This window comes from Anthonomus grandis, chromosome 22, assembly GCF_022605725.1.
Source record: "Anthonomus grandis grandis chromosome 22, icAntGran1.3, whole genome shotgun sequence".
NCBI lineage: Eukaryota > Metazoa > Arthropoda > Insecta > Coleoptera > Curculionidae > Anthonomus > Anthonomus grandis.
In genome coordinates, this window is record NC_065567.1 from 46838402 (window position 1) to 46859261 (window position 20860).

Genomic DNA, 20860 nt, shown 5'->3' on the forward strand with positions numbered 1-20860 from the left:
TAAAGACTCAAGTAAACAAGATGTTGGACCAAGGGATCATCAAACCATCAATATCCCCCTGGTCTTCACCTGTGTGGGTTGTACCCAAAAAGCTAGACGCCTCAGGAAAACAAAAATGGCGCGTAGTCATAGACTATCGAAAACTAAATGAGCTCAGTATTGATGATAAGTATCCTTTACCAAATATCTCTGATTTGTTGGACCAGCTTGGCAAATGCCAGTATTTTTCGACGCTAGATCTCGCGTCCGGGTTTCATCAAATTGAGATCAATCCTGAAGACACCCCGAAAACCGCGTTTTCAGTTGAGAACGGTCATTACGAGTTTGTACGTATGCCGTTTGGACTAAAGAATGCTCCGTCCACCTTCCAGCGTGTCATGGACAATATCCTCTTGGGCATTCAAAAAAAAAGGTGCCTGGTATACATGGACGATATTATCATCTATTTGCCCACTATCCATGAGCATTTAGAGCGTCTTAAAGAAGTTTTCAAACGCCTTAGGAAAGCGAATCTAAAAATTCAGCCAGATAAGTGCGAATTCCTAAGAAAAGAGGTTGCTTATCTCGGTCATCTTGTCACCAAAGATGGTGTCAAACCAAATCCCATCAAAGTAGAGTGCATCCAAAATTTCCCCGAGCCAAAAAGTGCTAAGGATATAAAGTCCTTTTTAGGCCTGGCAGGTTATTACAGGTGATTTATCTCGAATTTCGCAAAAATCTCGAAGCCTCTCACTAAGCTTTTAAAGAAAGACACTGCCTTTATTTTTGATTCCGATTGTAAAAATGCTTTTGAAGAACTTAAACAAACACTCATATCCGACCCTATTCTAATTTACCCTAACTTCAAGGAACCCTTCCTATTGACCACAGACGCAAGCGCGTTTGCCATAGGCGCCGTCCTCTCACAAGGACCGGTTGGTAAAGATCTACCCATTGGTTTCGCATCGAGAACTCTATGTGCTGCAGAGACCAAATACTCGACAATCGAGAGAGAATTACTCGCGATTGTATGGGCCGTCAAACATTTTCGTCCCTACTTGTTTGGAAGAAACTTTGTATTAATTACCGATCATCGGCCCCTAACATGGTTATTCTCCATAAAAGGTCCCGGTAGCCGGTTAGCCAGATGGCGACTCAAACTGGAAGAGTACAATTATAAGATTGAACACAAACCCGGGAAAATTAACAAAAACGCTGATGCGCTATCAAGAATAAAAATTAATCATTTTCAACAATGCGCTAACGTTCAATCTAAAATTTGTGAGTCACTAATGGAAAGTTATTCCTTTTTAGAAAATTCACTTAATGACCTCTTAAACGCCATAGCTTTCGCGAGATTAAAAATGCTGCACAGTTCTATTATCACACCCAAAGACTTAATAAATGCATTGCAAGAAATTTCACAAACATTAAGAAAAAATAATCTTCCTTTACCTACTTACTCATCATCTGTTGCTCAGTATATCGACATAATAGGTCTTGAAGCCTATCAAACTGACACACGAATAGTTTTTATCCTAAAGATACCTCTGGTTGAACCAGAAACTTACACATATCATCTTTATACCACCCCCATTTTTGATAATCGAACAGAATTTCACCACGTAATACCAACACACCAAAAATATATCGCGCAGAACGATGATTCGATGCTCTACATCTCGTTGTCAAATATGAAAAACTGCAAACCACTAGCCATCCATCAAAAAATCTGTTCCGATGTTCTGCCTTATCCAATAGATAGCGAAGCCATTTGTGAAGCGCAGCTGCTCAAAGGACCAAGTCATCTCCCAAAAACCTGTCAAGTTTCTCTACTTTTGGCACAAGGATATAACGTCAAAGAAATTGATCTAAATCTCTGGCTAATCACAGTTTCCAATCCGTTACCAATAACGATAAAGTGTGAAGGAAAAGAAGTAAAGACGATTATAATCCAAATTAACTCGCTCCTAAAACTCCAACCTTACTGCAATGTATCCAAGCAAAACGGATCATAGATAGAGATCAAAATGTCACCTACAAAAATCACCAAGTCATGGTTCCTTACAAATGCTGTCAAAACATTCCCGAGAAAATAAAGATTCCAGATCTGAAACCAATAAAGCTAAATAACCTAGACATAGAAGACCTTAACATAGCGCAGCATCAACTGGACCAGTATTCAGAAGAATTAGAGAAAATGATGAGAAAACCATTTATCGAGAAACATCAATCTTGGTTCATAATTTCTTTAATGACTCTAATTTCAGTCCTAATTGGTCTTTATGTCCTGATAAAGTGTCGTCGACGCAGGAGACTGTTACCTAGCATTTCCATGGGTCCAACAGATGACGATTTCCCATCACCGTCGAGGCCGCATCCCAAAGTATCTACCAGACTGAAGCTAAGTCGAATCTTAGCAAGAAGAAGACCATCGATCCATCCCGAAGATGACGAAGAAGACAATGAAGAGACTCCATTTTAATATTAAGAATATCAATCTTATTATTTTATTATTTTGTATTTACCTAGTGTTAGTTAGACTTTATTTTATAATTTAATTTTAAGAAAAACTTAATACACGGTATTAACTTTTTAGTAAAAGAGGGAGTTGTTATATGCGATTATATTGACCTTATGTAACAGGTCACGATCCCACGGTGTCGCAATAGCAACGACCGCCGGAACTTACTCAGCATATTTGGAAATATGGAATTTACCGTGAGATATGCCAATTAAGCAATCAATTTTAAATATAAATAGGATGTTTTCCAATAAAAAACACAGTAGTATTATAATAAATTTAAGCACGTTACTCTGTCCGTTTAATTTTTGAATAAATATAATTTAAAGTAAAAATAGAGAGTTTTTCAAGTTTTAACATGTATATACAGGGTACCCCGTAATTATTAACGACCAAAATTTTATCATGCTTTAATGTAGGTAAAAAAAAACAAAAATTTTCATCATATAATGTTTAATTCCATAGTGCAGTATTCTGTCTGCCTCGCTGTATCTAAGGTTTATCTCTTATTGTTAACGTTGAAGACCATTTCATTCTGCCACGAAACACTTCCAGGGCCATTGAAGTAGTCTTTGTAGAAATTTCTCACCTCTTGTGCAGCGGTAGAGGACCTGTTAAATCGTCGTCCGCCAAGATCTGGTCTTTGATGTTTTTGTTGGTATTCCTATAGAGCGTCTTTAAGCACTCGTTGATTTAGTGTAATATTCTCTTTGTCAATAATCAAATTATGCAGAAGGCACATGCATTTGATTATTTTATCAGGTTTTTTCTACCTCTGTTTCAATGGCTTTGTAGAGTAATCTCCATTTTGCACTTAAAATTCCAAATGCGCATTCTATACACCTTCTGCAGCGTGACAATCGATAGTTGAAAACGCGCTGTGCTTCGGTAATTTTTCTTTGACTGAATGGTTTCATTAAAAAAGTCTTTAAAGGATACGTACGCATCGTCATCGACTAGAACAAATGGAACCAGAGTGTCACTGTCATCGATTGGTGAAGGAGCTGGCAACGTTTCAGAGCAATTTTCAAAAAAGTTGAGATTGGAGAAGCTTCGAATACGCCCCCGTCACTTTGCTTTCCGAAGGCTTCAACGTCAATGAATATGAATTTACACCGAGCGTCTGCTACACCGTGAAGATTAACAGAGAAAAAACGTTTATAGTTGTAAAACATGGTACCACTCTTCCGATGAGCTTTGATTTTAACATGTCTGCCTTGCCGTCTTTGCAACCGGCACAGTTAGGAAAGTTCCACATGTCCTTAAATTCTGCAGCAATTTCAAGAAATCTTTCTCGATTTAGAAGCGGTAAATGGATTGGAGCTAATTGGTTCCAAATAGCATCACCAGTTTCTTCTACGATTTTACCCACTATTCATGCGAAATGTTCCGCTCAGAGCTTCAAAGGAAAGACCTGTTTATAGATACCTAAAATAAAAAAATAATAATTAGAAATATTATAGTAAAACAGACATGAGCTAAGAGAAAAGTATACTTAAGTTTATAACCTTAAAACAAATAACCTGTACAATACATGTGTTTTTATATTAAGTATCATTTTATTGTTAACAACTCCTTGTTTCAGGAGGTATGGCCCGCAAGAGTTGGGAGATATGTTATGCAAGAAAATTAAGGAAAACTGTGGTGCGTCAGGTGCTGCTGCCAAGTCCAAGTGGGTTTAGTTTGATTCATTGAGCTTCTTGCTTCCTATGATGAAGTCAAGTGCTACTTCAGGAAATCCTCCTGCGTCTCAAGTAGCAAATACACTGATGGACATGGAATCAGGTGAAATTGATAAAACTCAGGAATCAGGCGAAACTCCTGGATCACAACACGACTTTGACGTTCACACTGAAGATAAAAATGTTGATGAGCCTGAGGAACTTACACAAGTAAACAATGCTCCACAACCTACTACCGCCTCCTCGACAGAAGAGAGTAAGTTTCGGTGGCCCGGACCAAAGAAAAAGCAAAGCCAAAATATTCAAAACGAGACACTAAAGTTAGAAAGAAGAAAAGTACAATTGCTGGAATCTCGTTTTTCGGCATCACAACCAACCAGTTCAGCAGAGGAGGATGACGACCTATCATTCTTGAAAAGTTTACTTCCTTCGCTCAAACAATAACCACTCCTAAAACGACTGAAATTACGATCAAATATTCTGAATTGTGTCATCGCTGAACTTGAATCACTAGAACCAAGCAACACACCATGGACATCGCCATTGACAGTTTTACCTCACCCTCCACGAAATTACACAGGATACTACCCCAATCAACCGTATGCATCCAGTTCTTCGGATACATCAAGCTCGATTATTTCTCCATGCCAACCAGAAAATTCCGAACAAGCAGAATCTCAAAATATCTCAATTACCTTGCGAAACTTAATTTAATTTTTTTACAATTTAACTTTATCTAACTTACGTATTGCCGAAATTGACTCGGTATTAAAGTAACTTACCTCAACAAAATCGACAGTTTTTCTGCTGGCCCTATACAATTCCTGAAGTTACTCCACTTCTGTATGTCCCCTTTTATGTGTGACAAGATGTAGTCAAACGTTTCAACGGTCATTCTGTGATATTTTTTAAATTTGTCTGGATAACCACGCATAGGTAAGCAGGTTAAGTAGTATTCGCTTTGCCTGTGGTCTTCATTAAACTCATGAACCCACTTTCTCGTGGGTTTATTGAGTAGTAAATTTTGGTCCATTAATATAAAATCAAAAAGTTCCTCGTCCATTTTTAAATTCAGAAAATCACAACTGCAAAAACTTTCTTTCTCGTCGAGAGCTCACACTGTACTGCATCCTGAAATCACTTGCAGTGTAGGAGCGCAGGGTCTGGTCGGGATGTGTCTGGTCTGGTCTGATTTAACCGGGATGGCTGACCAGATCCCATCTGCCTCCAATGTAGAGCAGCCTTAGAGTAGGAAAGCGGTTTGAGAGAAGGATGGGGGATGTCTGGCAACAATAATAAACGCGTCGTGTTCGTCTCATGACGTCATGAGTTATTTTATTAATGAATTATTAATATTATAGGGACAATTTTGAACGGTTTTTTGATAAATTACTAGAATAAATAAAGGAATATAAATATTAATAAATATATATTTGAAATATACAGAGGGTATTGATATTACGGGATATTTATGCGGATAATAATAGTATAAAAATAGAATTATACGGGGGGTTTTAAGATTGAGGGCATATATAAGGAAAATATTATTTATAATAATTGATAATATAAATATACAGGGTTTTAAAGTTTTAGTGCATCTATGAGGAAAATATTGTTTATAAAAATAGCAATCGTATTATACAGGGTGTTTTAACGTTTAAGAATATTTACAAGAAAGATAATATTTATAATAATAGTAATAGGTATAATTATCTGAAAAAAAAATTACAGTAATAATAGTTTTATTTTAGTTAGGATTTTTTTAGTGGGGGTTGCTAAATTTGTAATAAATTTATATTATTAGTTTACTAACTTAGAAAAAAAAAACATTGATGCGGTGTCAAAAAAAGGTGTATTTTTTATATTTTTTTACTATATTATTAATATCGCGGCTTTCATAGCTTCTATTCAATACGTTGATACATTTTTTTAATCTTTTTTTTCCTTAAAATTTTTTAAAATTTTATTATAATTGCCTTTCAAAATAAAAATACAAACCCATTTATCCTATCCCAATACGTAGATTCTTATAGGACCTAATCTTTCTTTTTAGATTGTGGCACTAGTATGAATCGTGGAAAATTTTGTCATAAAGCTTTTTTACTACTTTTTAAATCGTCTTTAAGCAGAAAAAACAAGTTTTGAATTCGAAGCATATTTTGAAAAAATGGTCATTTTGACCTCGGATTTTGTTCGAAAATCGAAAAATGCAAGGAAATAGGTTTTCCGTTCATTTTAGAGTCAAATCGGTAATAATCTTTTTTAAAGATGCTTTGAAGTAGTGCAGGATAGAAAAATAAAAAAATGACATTTATCCATAGGGCTCTTGATAAAAATAGAAAATAAAACCAGTTTTCTTCTTCTGTCCATTCTTTTCATATTTTATTAGTATTGGCTTTCAAAAATAAAACTGAAAAATGAAAAAACCCGTTTTTCTTATCCCCAAACATGAATTCTTATGGGACCTAATCTTTCTATTTATATTGTGGCACTCGTATGAATCGTGGAAAAATTTGTCATAAAGCTTTTTTACTACTTTTTAAGTCATCTTTAAGCAGAAAAAAGAAATTTTGAATTCGGAGCATATTTTGAAAAAAATGCTCATTTTGACCCGGATTTTGTTCGAAAATCGAAAAATGCAAAGATATAGGTTTTCCGTTCGTTTTAGAGTCAAATCGGTAATAATCTTTTTTAAAGGTACTCTTTTAAAGTAGTACAGGATTGAAAAATAAAAAATTGAAATTTTTTTCATAGGGCTCATGATAATTCGATATTTATGTTTTATAGTTTTTTTCAATTTTCTGCGATTCTATGATAGCTAGAACCGATTCGTTTTGACATACAGATACCTCGGAATATTCCTGGGAACTTTTGTTTGAAACAAAAAGTTATCAGACTTTAATTTAGGAAAAAATAAAAATCATTTTTTTCGAAATTTTTCGTGGGCCCTTTCAATTTTCGACCAAAAAAAAAATTTTTTTCTTGAGTTTTTTTACTGGAAATTGTTAGTTTAGGGCTTACTTTAAAAACTTACTATTAAAAGCTTACTTTATACTTATATCTCGGCTTCTATAACTTCGATTCAATTCGTTTATGGTTTCTTTTATTCCTTATTCTCCTCCTATCAATTCTTTTGATATTTTATTACTATTGGCTTTCAAAAATAAATTTGGAAAATAAAAAAAATGGACATAAAAACCCGGTTGTCTTATCCCAATACCCTAATAAATGGGACCCTCTCTTTCCTTTATCTTGTGGCACGTATAAATCATGGAAAATTTACTTATTAACCTTTTCTACTAAGTTTTGAATGACCTTTAAGGTAAAAAAATAAATTTTGGATTTGGAGCATAATTTATAAACGTAAATGAAATAACTTTGAAAACAACGATTTTCTGCATACTATGGTGAATACGCCATAACGTTCGCCAGTACAACAGTGTATTAATTGAGGACTGTTTTAGCGTATTTACCCTAGATGCCACTAGCGAGACTAAAGACTAAGACTGATTATAATAAAATAAGAAGGTATCATTGAATATTGGTTATATTTATACGAGTTACTTGAGAGCGGAGCGTATTGTAACACCTCGTGGTTCTCTGAAGCATGATACCCAGAAATAAGTAAGTAATATTTCAATGAAATTGATTTCTGATTATAATAGATAATGAGACCTTCCCTTGTCTCTCGATATTTACTATAGATGTTAATATTTTCGAAGTACTAAAAAAATAAAAAGTTGGGTAGAGCACCATGCCGAGACTAAAGTTTGAACTCAGAGCCAATTCAATTTTTTTATTTTGTTTACATTTTTAATACCATCATGTTTTCCATGTAGATTTTGTTTGCCTTACAACTTTAATAAACACCCTATTTAAATTAAAGTAAGGTGTTTTACTACTGAGTGAGTGAGTGTGACTGAGACAACTGACCATACAGAGAACCCACAACGCCGGCCTGATAGGTTCTTTTTTTTATCATTTAAATTTAACAGGGTTTCTGGAATCAGATCTAGGGAGTTGTTCTTGTTGTTTAAAACTTTTAAATCAAGACTGTCGAACAAACTCAATTCCCTAGAAATAGTCCCTGTAAACCAATTAGTCTTGCCGGACTATTATTTTTGTCATAACATCACCACGGATTTATCGAAAACCACAATTAAAAAAAAAACGCCGAAATACGTCAAAAGGTTTGTCAAGGGGGACAACTTTCTAAACTAAAATTACTATACCCACCCTCGGCCTCCCAGGGTCATCCCCTTAAAAATTTTAAATGGCAAGGGGTATCGAGTAATAGCTTGTTTAAAAGGTCTTTCGAAGTCTTTTATTTTGATCTTTTGTTTTTTTAAATCGGTCGATTCGTTTCCGAGAAAATTAGAAAAATCTTTGTTAATCTTAATTTGTTCAGATAGAAAACAAAAACATGAAAACATCAGTTTTTATTTCAATAAGTGTTCAAAATGTTGCCCGAATGGGTTTGCCAAATCTACAATTCGTTTATAATTTAAAACGGAAACTACCAACATAAACAGCAATTCCGAAGATTAGACATGGAAAAAACTAAATAACAACCTGAATTTTTTTCCGCATTCTTTTCATCATTACAGATATCTGGTCAGATTTTGGACCTTGTTACTAAGTTTACTGAAACTGGATCTGTTGCAAATAAAAAACGTGATCATCGGCGAATTTTGGATGAAGCCGCTCAAGTTGAAGTTTGGGTCATTTTGGAATAAATCCTAATACTTCATTACGCAAAATTGTTGCTGCCACTGGTGTTTCATTAGGCTCTGTTCACACAGTTACCAAACTTCATAACTTTCATCCATTCAAAATGAAAATATTGCAAGAGTTAACCAAAGACGATTTCGATAGGCGAGTTGAGTTTTGTGAAAAAATGACTGAAGCGATTAATGATAATACTATTCATGTAAAGAATATCTACTTCAGCGATGAATGCACATTTTATCTAAATGGATTTGTTAATAAGCATAATTGTAGATATTGGAGTAATGAAAATCCTTATGCATTTGTAGAAGAGCATACCCAGTACCCTCATAAAATTTATGTATGGGCAGCCATTTTAGGAAATAAAGTGATTGGGCCATTATTTATTAACGGAAATTTAAACGGAGACATTTATTTGGATATGTTGGAAAATACCATCAATCCGCTTATCACTGAATTAATTGAAAACCAAATCGATGATGAAACCCTATACTTGATGAGGCTGAAATATATTTCCAGCAAGACGGCGCTCCTCCTCACTATGTTCTTCCCGTTCGGCAATGGCTAGACGACGAGTTTCCAGATAATACATTTCCAAATAGGGCGAAGGGGGCCTATAGAATGGCCTGCTAGATCTCCTGATTTAACGCCGTTAGACTTTTTTCTATGGGGTCATTTGAAATCTATCGTGTTTACTCCCCAACCTGAAAGTTTGGATGAACTTCGTCAACGCATCATCGACAGCTGCCATGATAACTTACAACGTGTTTTTGAAAATTTCCGTCAGGAATTTAAACATCGCCTATATCATCTTGTTTGGCCAAAAACGGGCAACATTTTGAACACTTATTGAAATAAAAAACAAATTAAGATAAACAAAGATTTTTTTAATTTTCTCGAAAACAAATCGACCGATTTAAAAAAATTCAAACGCCAAAATAAAAGACTTCGAAAGACCTTTTAAACAAGCTATTACTCGATACCCCTTGCCATTTAAAATTTTTAAGGGGATAATCCTGGGGGGCAATGGGTGAAAGGGAGTGAAGTAATTTTAGGTTAGAAAGTTGTCCCCCTTGACAAACCTTTTGACGTTTTTTTTTTAAAGAGTGGTTTTCGATAAATCCGTGGTGGGAAGTTTTCAAATGAACACCCTCTATATAACAACATATTAGATTATTGTGCGGACAATAATTATATACGGATTGGCGAGATGTAAGGCTTTAAAAGAACGAAGATCATACGCTGACGGATTCCCTAATAGGACTGTCTAATTCAAAGACTGTCTAACGTATCAAGCAGCGGTTACGAGAAACTGTAAAGAAATTATTACAGCCTTATTTTGAGTCAAGTTTTGAGTAGTAAAAACGATTTTAATTTTAGGTAGTTTTGCTCCAAAAAACTGAAAAAAAGGTCTAAAAACTTGCAATGAATATGTGGTTTATGCATTACGGTGCTCTACCTCATTTTAGTTTATTAATTCGAGAGCATCTAAATAGAGTTTCGTATTACCAGGTTTAAATCCCATAAGATTCTTCTCAAGTGATTTAAAAAGACGCGTTTACGATTCGCCAGTATCGTAAACGTTTATAATTTTCAATTTCAAATAATTTATAATTTTAGGTTAATTTTCCACCACAGTCAGGAAATGAAAAGTAACATCCAAATGCTTATGAAGAGTATAGCAAATATTAGTTCGTCGATTCGTCGAGCTTGAGAGTTTAACAAGCAAGGTCTCTTGAGCTTTTTTTGCTCACTTTGAGCAATTTTGTAGTAGTATTTTCTTTTATTAGTTTTGTTGTCATTCATTATTTTTTATTAATAAAAACCATAGCAATCCTACTCAGATATTATCCAAAGCAAGCTAATTATTATGTTTTATCATCATAAACACGGTCTCCCGGAAAATGTGGGAAATCTCTCGGATTCAGGTAGAAAACAAAAAAAATAATATCGTATAGACCCTCCCTACGAAGATACGACCCCTAAAAGACACCGCTGGAAATCTTTTTTTAATAACTTTTGAAGTACTCGGTATAATTTAAAACAAATTTTACGTAATCTACTAAGGACCTCTTAAAACGGAGTCCTTTTACCTTGTTGATTTTACAGCCTGTATAATAAAGACTCTGAAATAATAAATACGGATAGGTTGAAACTTAAACTAAAGAAAAGGCACTCTTGTTCAATATTAATAAAATTCACCGTTTTGAATGTGACCGTGATGCGATAGTTATTCAAAAAACCGAAAAGTTTAACTAAACTTCATAAGTAGATTAAACTTGAGCTCCGTGACGTCTGATACACTCCCGAGTACGAGGAATCGTGGACTGCTGTACTTGCCACAAGAACGCTGGATTGTTCCTGATCCGATCGCAATGAATCCTGATTCTCTGTAAAAGTTCCTTCCAAGTATCGATAGGAGTTGAATACACCAAGGATTTGAGGTGACCCCATAGGTAAAAATCCAATGTCGTTAGATCGGGAGGCCGAAGAGGCCAGGCAATGTATCCTCCTCTACCTATTTAACAGTTTGGAAACACTTTTAGATGGTTTAATAGCTATGTATCTATCTATATATAGTTATGCTTTTTTAATATAGACATTAGGTAGATAGATGAAATTACTAATTTTTTATTGTCCTTAAAAAATTTTAAAATTTATTTAGATATTGATATATGTATAAAGTCTGTCCCTAAAATTTGATTACTATTTTTTTGTTTTATTTTAATGCAACTTACAATAATATATATAGTAGTTAGCACCACATATTAATTTATTACTGTAATTTTTTTTTTTGCTTTTTGATTAAATGTCAAATACTTATTATAGATTGCCTAATGACCATGCCCAAAGGGAACAATGAATTTCACTAATGGAAATCAACACAATTAAAAATAACATATTTGTTTGTTCAGATCACATCCTTAGAAGTGATTTCTTATATGAGGGAGATGATATGATCATTAGCCAGACTTTATTTTAAAAAATCAGCTCTACCTCAAAGGTAATTTTTTTTTTATATATTTTTTTAGTATATTTATAGAGTATGACTATATCGTCAGGTTACAAGCAAAACACACTTAGTCAATTTTTTTCAGTTTTAAGTTATTTACACCACCTGGTTACATTTCATAAAATGAAATGTAACCTTTGGTATAATCTAACCACGGCGTCACATAAACTTTTTCGATATAATTTAAATATCTACAGTGCTGTCAGTTGTTTGAGTTATTAATAAATAATCGCATTTTTTTATGTTTGAATATTTCTTTTGCAGACTCCACTACGCAAATAAATTGTACCGACTTGAGAAACCGAACTTATACCACATTATCTCCTGTGAAGGTAGATTACTCTTTCCCGGGTAAGAAATGGACAATTATTATAATATAGCATTAGAGTAATCAGTACATTTCCACTTGGTTTATTTAATATTTCTCGTACCTAATTAATATGCTCTAAAGTAAAAATTGCCTAGTTTAAGATAACTTTTAAAAACATTTTAAAATAGATACCTACCTATTTTTTTTTAATTATGTTAAATATTTTTAATTGGTATAGAGTTTAAAAATGAAATTAAGAGAACAAATTAAAAAACTTAATCAGTGTCCTCCGAACCAAAGCAACTTTCCCTCTGTGCTAAATCCGGATGTACCTGGACCTAGTAATTAACAAGTAACGAAATAAAGTTCGGATATAGAGGACTCGGACGATTCTTTAAAAGATAAGGACTATGTATATAGTGAAGAAGGCAAAGATGGTGAAGAGTTTAGAACTCAAGTTATACTGTAGCGTTTTATTTTTCTATTTCTTATGTTCACTAACGCTCCATTGATATTTCATTAATTTCAATAATTATATTAATAATTTCAGTCAACTTCATCAATCGATATTTCTTTAAATTCACACTGTCAATGACACATTACTACTGTAACCCATCACTCTCCTCTGGTGGTATTATTCATGCTTTCTGTTGACGGTCACTCTTCTGGTTGGTCTTAATTAATGTTTTCTCTGATTGGATTGACATTGACAGCTCAGGCGAGAGGTGGGGTCGTAACTTATTTAGTCGGTACTGTATCCATTTTTCGAGGACTTGTTCCCGTGTCGTAGGTAGAAGCGCACGTAAAAGGCCAGTTTTTTATTTCCGAAATTTGTGAAGCAGGAAGTGGCCAATATGGTTTATAATTTATAGTCCTTAATCTTGTTCCTTTAGGGAACTGTTTATTTCATAATTCTGGTGCAGGATGCCCGAGCTTTTGATGGATAGATAATGAAACTTAGCAAGGTGAGTGTGGCACATTTTGAACGCCCTTCATTTTTATCGACAGTGAATACAATGGCAATCGTTGTTTTAGGGTTTTACTTTTCCGTTTTCTTCTTTATTCTTCTTCAATTGTTGATGGCTGCAGGATTTTAATTTCCCCGGGAAATTGCTGTAAGCTGTGGAGCTAGAGCCAGAGTTAGAGCTAGTATTAGAGATTTCCAGTCCAGATAGCTAAGCTACAAAAAATGGCATATATTCACAGCCTCGATTTTGAAGGCTAGCCGTTCATTTCTTGGAAGAATATACAGGCCAGTTTATTCCATTTATTTGAATATTACTAACCATAGATTTGTCCCATTTATTTAAATTTTATTAATATACCTTTTATTTCAGTTTAACCTTACAAATATTTAATTAATGTCATAATTTAATATGTCAATTTCTTATCTATAATATTAGTTATTTTTTGTTCAGTATTTTTCAGTACCCTTTTTGGTAATTAAGTAGATATAACACGGTTAAGGCTGATATGCCTTAGGTAAAAAGGTTCATGAACTTTCCCCTGCGTAATACAAATATATACTAAAAACTTTAATATTTGCAATTTATTTTTCAAGTGCTGAAATCTACCTAGTAGCGAAATCATAATTTAAATGTTACTTTTGACAAACTTATTTTATTTAATCATATCAACATTATTCATATTTTAATTCATAATAAATTATTAACATTTAACAGATTAGAAAATGAGGTGTATACATATCTTTGATGTAAATATAATTTGGTTGTATTGTTAAGATATTTTTTTTGCTTCTTTAAATCTACTTTATCCAGGGTCATTTAATTGTTAATTGAAACCTATATACCAAGTGTTTTTCTTAGTTTTCTTTCATTTATAAAAAAAAAACTAAGTGGCGCCCTCTTATTTAATAGTTATAATCAAGAATATATTCTTTAATAGCCAGTCATAAGTGAACCTTCGAACAATCCCAAGCCTCCAATAATTCTGAGCTACCGTCTGCAAACTCTTGGCAAAATAGTAACACTGTAAAGTTAACGCCGCAATACATGAAACTAGCTTAAAGAAAACTAGATGGAGTACTGCAAGGCCTTCAAGCTGGAAGAGAAATATAGAAAAGAAGAAAAGAAGCCAAGGTCAACCGTATAAAAGTGTCACAGGAACGATACAAACTCCCAAAATTCCCAAGCCAGTGAATTGTGAGAAGTGCCGTTATAAATGTTATATACGACATATTTTTCTGACAATGAACGTAAGGTATTATGCCAGACATTTTGGAATCTGGAATACCTACGGCAAAAAGATTTTATACTTATGAATGTTTTAATAAAAGAAGTAAAATATCGGCGGCCTCGAAAAGGAGAGGAAAGTAAACAAAGGAGTAATGCAAAGTCATACTTTTTTTCTAAAAAGGAAGTTAGGCATCAAGCTTGTTAGTCTTTTTTCTGCAAAACCTTATGCATTTCAAATATTCCAATCCTAAATGCATTTAAAAATAGAAGTGGTACAGATAAGAGAGGTCAAAAAGCTCCAGCTAATAAGACTCCAGAAGACGTAATAATAAGAGTGAAAGAACACATTGAAAGTTTTCCTGTTGTCGAGAGCCATTACACAAGAAAATCCACTAAACGGCTTTATTTAGATCCTAATCCAAATATTAAGAAAATGTTTGAATTATTTATGAAAGAATGAAAAAAAAATCAATCGCCGGGAGTAAGTCTTATTACATATAGAAGAATATTTTGCACCCAATACAATCTATCATTCTTTAAACCAAAAAAAGACCAATATCCCACTTGCAACGAATATCAACAGGCTATAGATAAAGAAAAGTTAGAGTTAAAGTATCAGGAACATTTAAGAAGAAAAGAAGAGTCTATGAAAGAAAAGGATAAAGATAAAAAAATAACAACTGGTGATAAAAGTTGTAAATCTATAACATGTGATATGCAAAGCGTGCTCCAAATCCCAACATCACAAGTCAGTTTACTGTATTATCTTCGCAAACTTAACTTATATTAATTTTACAATTTATGAATCTGCTCCACCAAACGAAGCCTTTGGCTACTTTTGGACCGAAATAAATGGAAAGCGTGGAAGCTGTGAAATTGGTACCTGTTTATCCTTATACATAAATTAATTATCTCCCGAGGTGAAATATTTAACTATTTTTTCCGACACATGTGGAGGTCAAAATAGAAATGTACAGGTCACAGCTCTCCTTTTACATATTGTGAGAGTTCACCCAACACTTTGTGTTATCGAACAAAAGTTTATGAAAAGTGGACATTCTTATATGGAGGTGGACTCGATGCACAGCTCCATTGAGTCAGCTAAACGTCATATTGATATTTACAGTGTCCATGAATATGAAAATGTATTTAAAATGGCATGAGCTGGAAGGAAGCGTGATACATCGCCTTATAAAACACGAGAATTGCAATTCAACGAATTTTTGGATTTGAAAAAATTGGTTCAACTTACTATAAATAACAAAAATAAGGACCAAAAGGGAACTATTGTTAACTGGTTAAAAGTAAATTTTTTTAAATATGATAAGCAGTTCCCAAATGTAGTTCAGTATAAGTATGATTTTGTCGATGAGTATGAACAAATTAATATTGGATTGACCAGACGAGCTTCGAATCGAATGACTAAGTAGAGAAGCTTTGAAGATATAATAATTCCGCCGTTATATCAAAGACAACTACCGATATCGGTGGCTAAAAAAAAGATCTTCTAAAGCTTTGCGACAGAAACATAATTCCACCGACACTACGTGACTGGTATCACAATTTGCCTTGTTCATCTTCGGTTTTAGATGTAACAGCCGAACCAGCTGAAAATGATACTGACCAAGAAGACCAAAACATAGATTAGATAGTTTAATGTATAAAATAGTTTTAGAGTTTTTGACTTCAAGTTTGTTTTTAATACCATACTAACACTAATGCTTATCTGTCCATGTAAAGTGTTAATTTTAGGTATTTATTTTGCTAAAATAAAAGTTAAAAGAAGTACAATAAGTCTATTATTTAAAAGAAATACATGCAAAATACACTAAGTCAATGTATTGTTTATTAATAACCTCAAATAAATGTATTTTAAAAAGTTTAATTAATCTGTTTATTAAGTCTTATTACTCCATATACATGCAAAAAAAAAAATAAAATTTTTAAAAAACCAATTTTTTTTTAAGACATGTAAATATTTTAAAAAATGTAAAACTAAAAACTTTGCAACGAAATTACTCGAAAGTACATTTTTTGACTTAATGTATTTTACTTGTAACCCGACGATATTTTACCTTAGAATTATTGATAAAGGTTTCAATGATTTTATTTACTACATTATGTAAGCTAAAAAACAAGCCTTTTAAAACTTGTGCTTGGGCTGTGTTGTAAAACATACAGCTTCGTCACAAAAAGTATTAGTTTTACTCATATAAGCTTTATTTATACCTAATACTTTTTAAATGAGGTATGTGTGTAAAAGTACTTTTTTATTAGGATTTCTGATGCACTGGTTAAAAATAGGGCAGCCGATAATTCAGTTAATTTGCCAAGTGATTTACCCCTCAAAGCTGCAGGGGTAGCTTTCCTGAAGGGTGCAAAAACTTCTTTAGCTTCCAAAACGGTATAGAGTACAAACAATGATAAGAGTTTTATGCAATGTATCATCTTATTCTATATATCTTAATTAAAAGGGCTATAATATTTTATTGTATTATATTTGTTTAATTAAATGCAATTAATCATCAAAATGTATGATATTATAAAAATTCATTATAATAACATACATTTTATTGATCAATTGAAATATCATAATACACTTTTTTATTTTTTGTTTTCATTCTTGTTTTTAAACTTAGAGATGTAGAGGTATGCTTGGAGAAAGATATTAATTTAATACCATTAATATCACCACCACACAAAAAATAAGTTTGTTTTTGATATAATAAGTTCATATGTAATTATTTTAAAAATTTACACATTTTTAATTTTGGTAATACTATATTTTTATGTACACTATTGTACACTATTGTACTAGGGTAAAATCAAAATGATATCATGGGGACCTAAGCACTGATGATTCCACCGTTTCAAAAGCTGAAGTTAGTCACCAAATTATCGAGAAAAAAATAAATATCAAAAAATTCAAATTTGAAGATCGCAACAAACAAATTTGCGCCAAAGAATTTGAATTAGATGTCTCAAATCATTATTAAAATACTCAAGAAATAATAACATGATTTCCGAAAAAGCCCAACATAGACTATTGTACATAGTCTTTATTCTTAGGTAAGCTTTGTTTTTTAGTATAAATTAATATGATATAATTGGTATTAGGTATTATAAAGGTCAGTGTTAAATGTCTCAAAACCATTGTACAGGCTAAATAGCCATAAAAAAAATCTTATAACCTATAAAAAAACCTGCAACTCCTTCACAATTTGAACCTCCTCGTAGTTTTAACTTTTTCCGCTGTAGCAATACTGTCCCTTTAAAAAAGTCCGCACCATAGAAGTATATATTATGTGATATAAAGTAAGTGATGTAACTGAGTTTTGTTCAATATAACAATAACAATAACATTTTACAAAATGTTAAGTGTCTTAAAATATAATTATATGATTTATTAAGAAATCTATAATATTATATTAATAAAATATTTAATTTCCATAAAAATGCTTTTTATTAGGACCTTCCTCTAATGAAGTTCGTTAAAAAAAACACATAAATAGCTCATAAAAAGTAATATTACATATACTCAAATTCTATAATAATTAATAAATATTTATCATGTAAATATTTGTTGACGACGTCACTGGTAGGGAGTGCTTGTATCGGTGGCATCAACAATGCGATCGAGCGGCGTTGCGATGCCATTACCGTTTTCTTTAATATACTTTATTTACATTTATTTACCGTTATATATTGACGTCGATATAGAGTATCTTATCATATTTTATTTAAAAAAATGCTTGATATTTTATTAAAGGGGAGCAGTAGTATTGTTTTGTGCCTTTGGAAACAACTAAAAATTTTTATGATATTATAATTTTTGCCGTTTTATAAGCATTTGACATCATTGCATCAGAGATGTTGCAAGTAAATAAACCTGCCCATAGTTCCACGGCATGCTACTTCTAGCCTTTCAATGTCCTAAGATTTTATAATTTAATACCTTTATTTTTGGTTTCTAAAGAAACGCGAGGTGTTTTGAAGCCTATATACAGACTAGTTGTTTGAAAAATTAAAATATTTTTCTTATTTGATTTATTATAAGTATAAGTAGTAGTAGAAATCAATTAGAAAAATATTTGAATAGGATTTTTTCCGAATCCAAAAATTATGAAAGGCTTATTTATTCTAAACAGGGCAGTATTAAACAAAATTAAATAAAAAAGAGATATTATCAGGTCCTGGGTAGTCTTAATAAAATGGTGAACCCTGGTATTATATGAGCAGTATATAAACGAGAATTTATTACGTGCAATGTTGGTTAATGCTAGCAGGTTAGGACTATTGACTTTTTGATAAAATATTGTCTTTTATTATTGTATAATGCAATGTACAATAGACACAGATCTGTACTCAAGAAGTATGGTCCACACAGATTTACAAAATACAAATAAAATGTGCAGACAAATAAAATTAAAAATTATTTTAATAAACTTACCAAATAATGCAGTTTTTGAAAAAGAAATCTCCATTACGGACATTTTTATTCTTATCTATTTTGTTATAGTCAACACAGTTGGCGCCTTTAGATAAAAATTGTCATCTCTGTAATTTTTCTAAAAAATATATACAAAAAATATATTATATATCGAAATTACCATTTGATTTGTGAAAAAAAATCTGGTCAAGCAAATTGTTGGATTACAAGTTTGATATAGTTGACAATCCGTAGCAGGTATAAAATTACAAGTTATAAAATTATTTCACATCTCAAGCTAAAATTAATTTATTTAACAATAATTAAGTCTTAAAAAATCCAAAAATCCCTGACCACACCCGTGCTCTTTTTCATAACCATCAGAATTAAAAAGTACCTACTTCTATTATCAAGAACATATATTCTTCAAATTGAAAACGAAAGCTAGTCCTGTAGAGTTAAAGAAAAATAAATAGCTTATTTGAAAATGTGTCAATGTAGCACAATTAACTAACTGTACTTAAAAACAATTTCCCTTATCGTTATGTACATACTGAAAGCCCGAATATCTTCTAATTTATATATGCTATCTTTCCCTAACAATCCATCATTCGTTCCAATCGTCCAATCTCTTTCTCATGGTCATTTGATGTTCTATAAGTTGGTTTTCTACAGAAAAGAAATTATAATTTAAAATATGAAAACAAATATGAAAAGAAAAACTTACTGTGAGTACTGAACCCAGACAATGCAACATATTGTTTCGTCCTTATTATGGACTTATCGGTGTTACATATCCCACAAATTTTAGAATTTCCAGGAAAAAACAGACAAATGTTGCCGTGGAGTTAAAAAGAAAACATTTGCCAAAATATATTTTTATTATTTTTAATAGAAATATATTTTAGGTCTGAATATAATATTTAATTAATTCGAAAGTAAATATATTTTATTGTTATATACAGCGAAATTCTCCCTAGTGAACACCACTATATATATCAAATATAAATCAAACATAATTGAAACTGTTGATGAGCTAATAAATAGGAATTCACCACCGTATGCAGCTTTTTACGAAAACCTCTTGGGATCAACCACTTGTAACCAAGTAACAACAGTTAAAAACTGCTTTGATAAAGCATAAAAATACCTAGAAATGACTAGTTCAATAAAGCGAACGTCTGATCCAGAAGATTACTTTACAACTTGCGGTTTGACAGATATCATCAAGAATAAGAATTTACTGGAATTGAAAGATGATGAGGATTTTTTGAACTCAAACGAATATATGTATATTGAAAATCCATATTCCAAACAAAAAGTTTAATTGCAAGAAGATTTTCAGTACCAACAATGTATCCCAAATTATGATTGTTGGTACTGAAAATCTTCTTCGTTACATTAACCAAGGAGCTTCAAAGCTTTGCCGAAAATAACAAAAATGCAGTCTTCCGAGTTTCTTTACGAATTAGAAATACGATTTCTGAAATTTCCATTAAAAAAAAGAGGAGTCTAACAACAAATGATTTTTTGCGAGAGTGACATTATACAATATTTATTTTTCATTAAATCAGACACTCCCTTGAACGGACATTCTGGTCTCGTCGGTGTACGACTAAGGAATATTTCACTGTACTTAGTTTGTGCATAAAATTAAAAAATTATAGTGCCCCTAAAATAATAAATTCTTTTGTATTTATATAATCATATTATTATCAATAACAAAAAAATTACTTTATGATTTCAAGAAAAAAATTCAAACAAAAATATTAATTATATAATTAAAATCATTGGTGTGATACTCAAATTACTAAACACTTTTTGCATTAACTAAAACTTTTTATTTAACTTTTGACTCGAGAAAATTAAAACTTCAGTCAAAAGAATTTCTAGATCAAGACCAGTTTTAATCATCTCTCGAAGATGTTAAACACATGTGAAATGTCAATGAAAAAAATTTTTTTTTCTGAAATAAAAGACTTTTGCATCAACTTCGTTTA

The 20860-nt window shown here is 32.1% G+C and overlaps 1 long non-coding RNA gene across 1 annotated transcript; it reads right to left on the bottom strand.

The window, feature by feature from the left end:
• Positions 1-2932: 2932 nt before the first annotated feature.
• On the bottom strand, positions 2933-20737 carry LOC126749217 (uncharacterized). The gene is made up of 3 exons (XR_007664933.1): positions 18882-20737; positions 4968-5427; positions 2933-3931 (listed from the first exon to the last, which is right to left on the bottom strand). It is a non-coding gene; the product is annotated as an uncharacterized LOC126749217 (long non-coding RNA).
• Between the last annotated feature and the right edge of the window lie 123 nt (positions 20738-20860).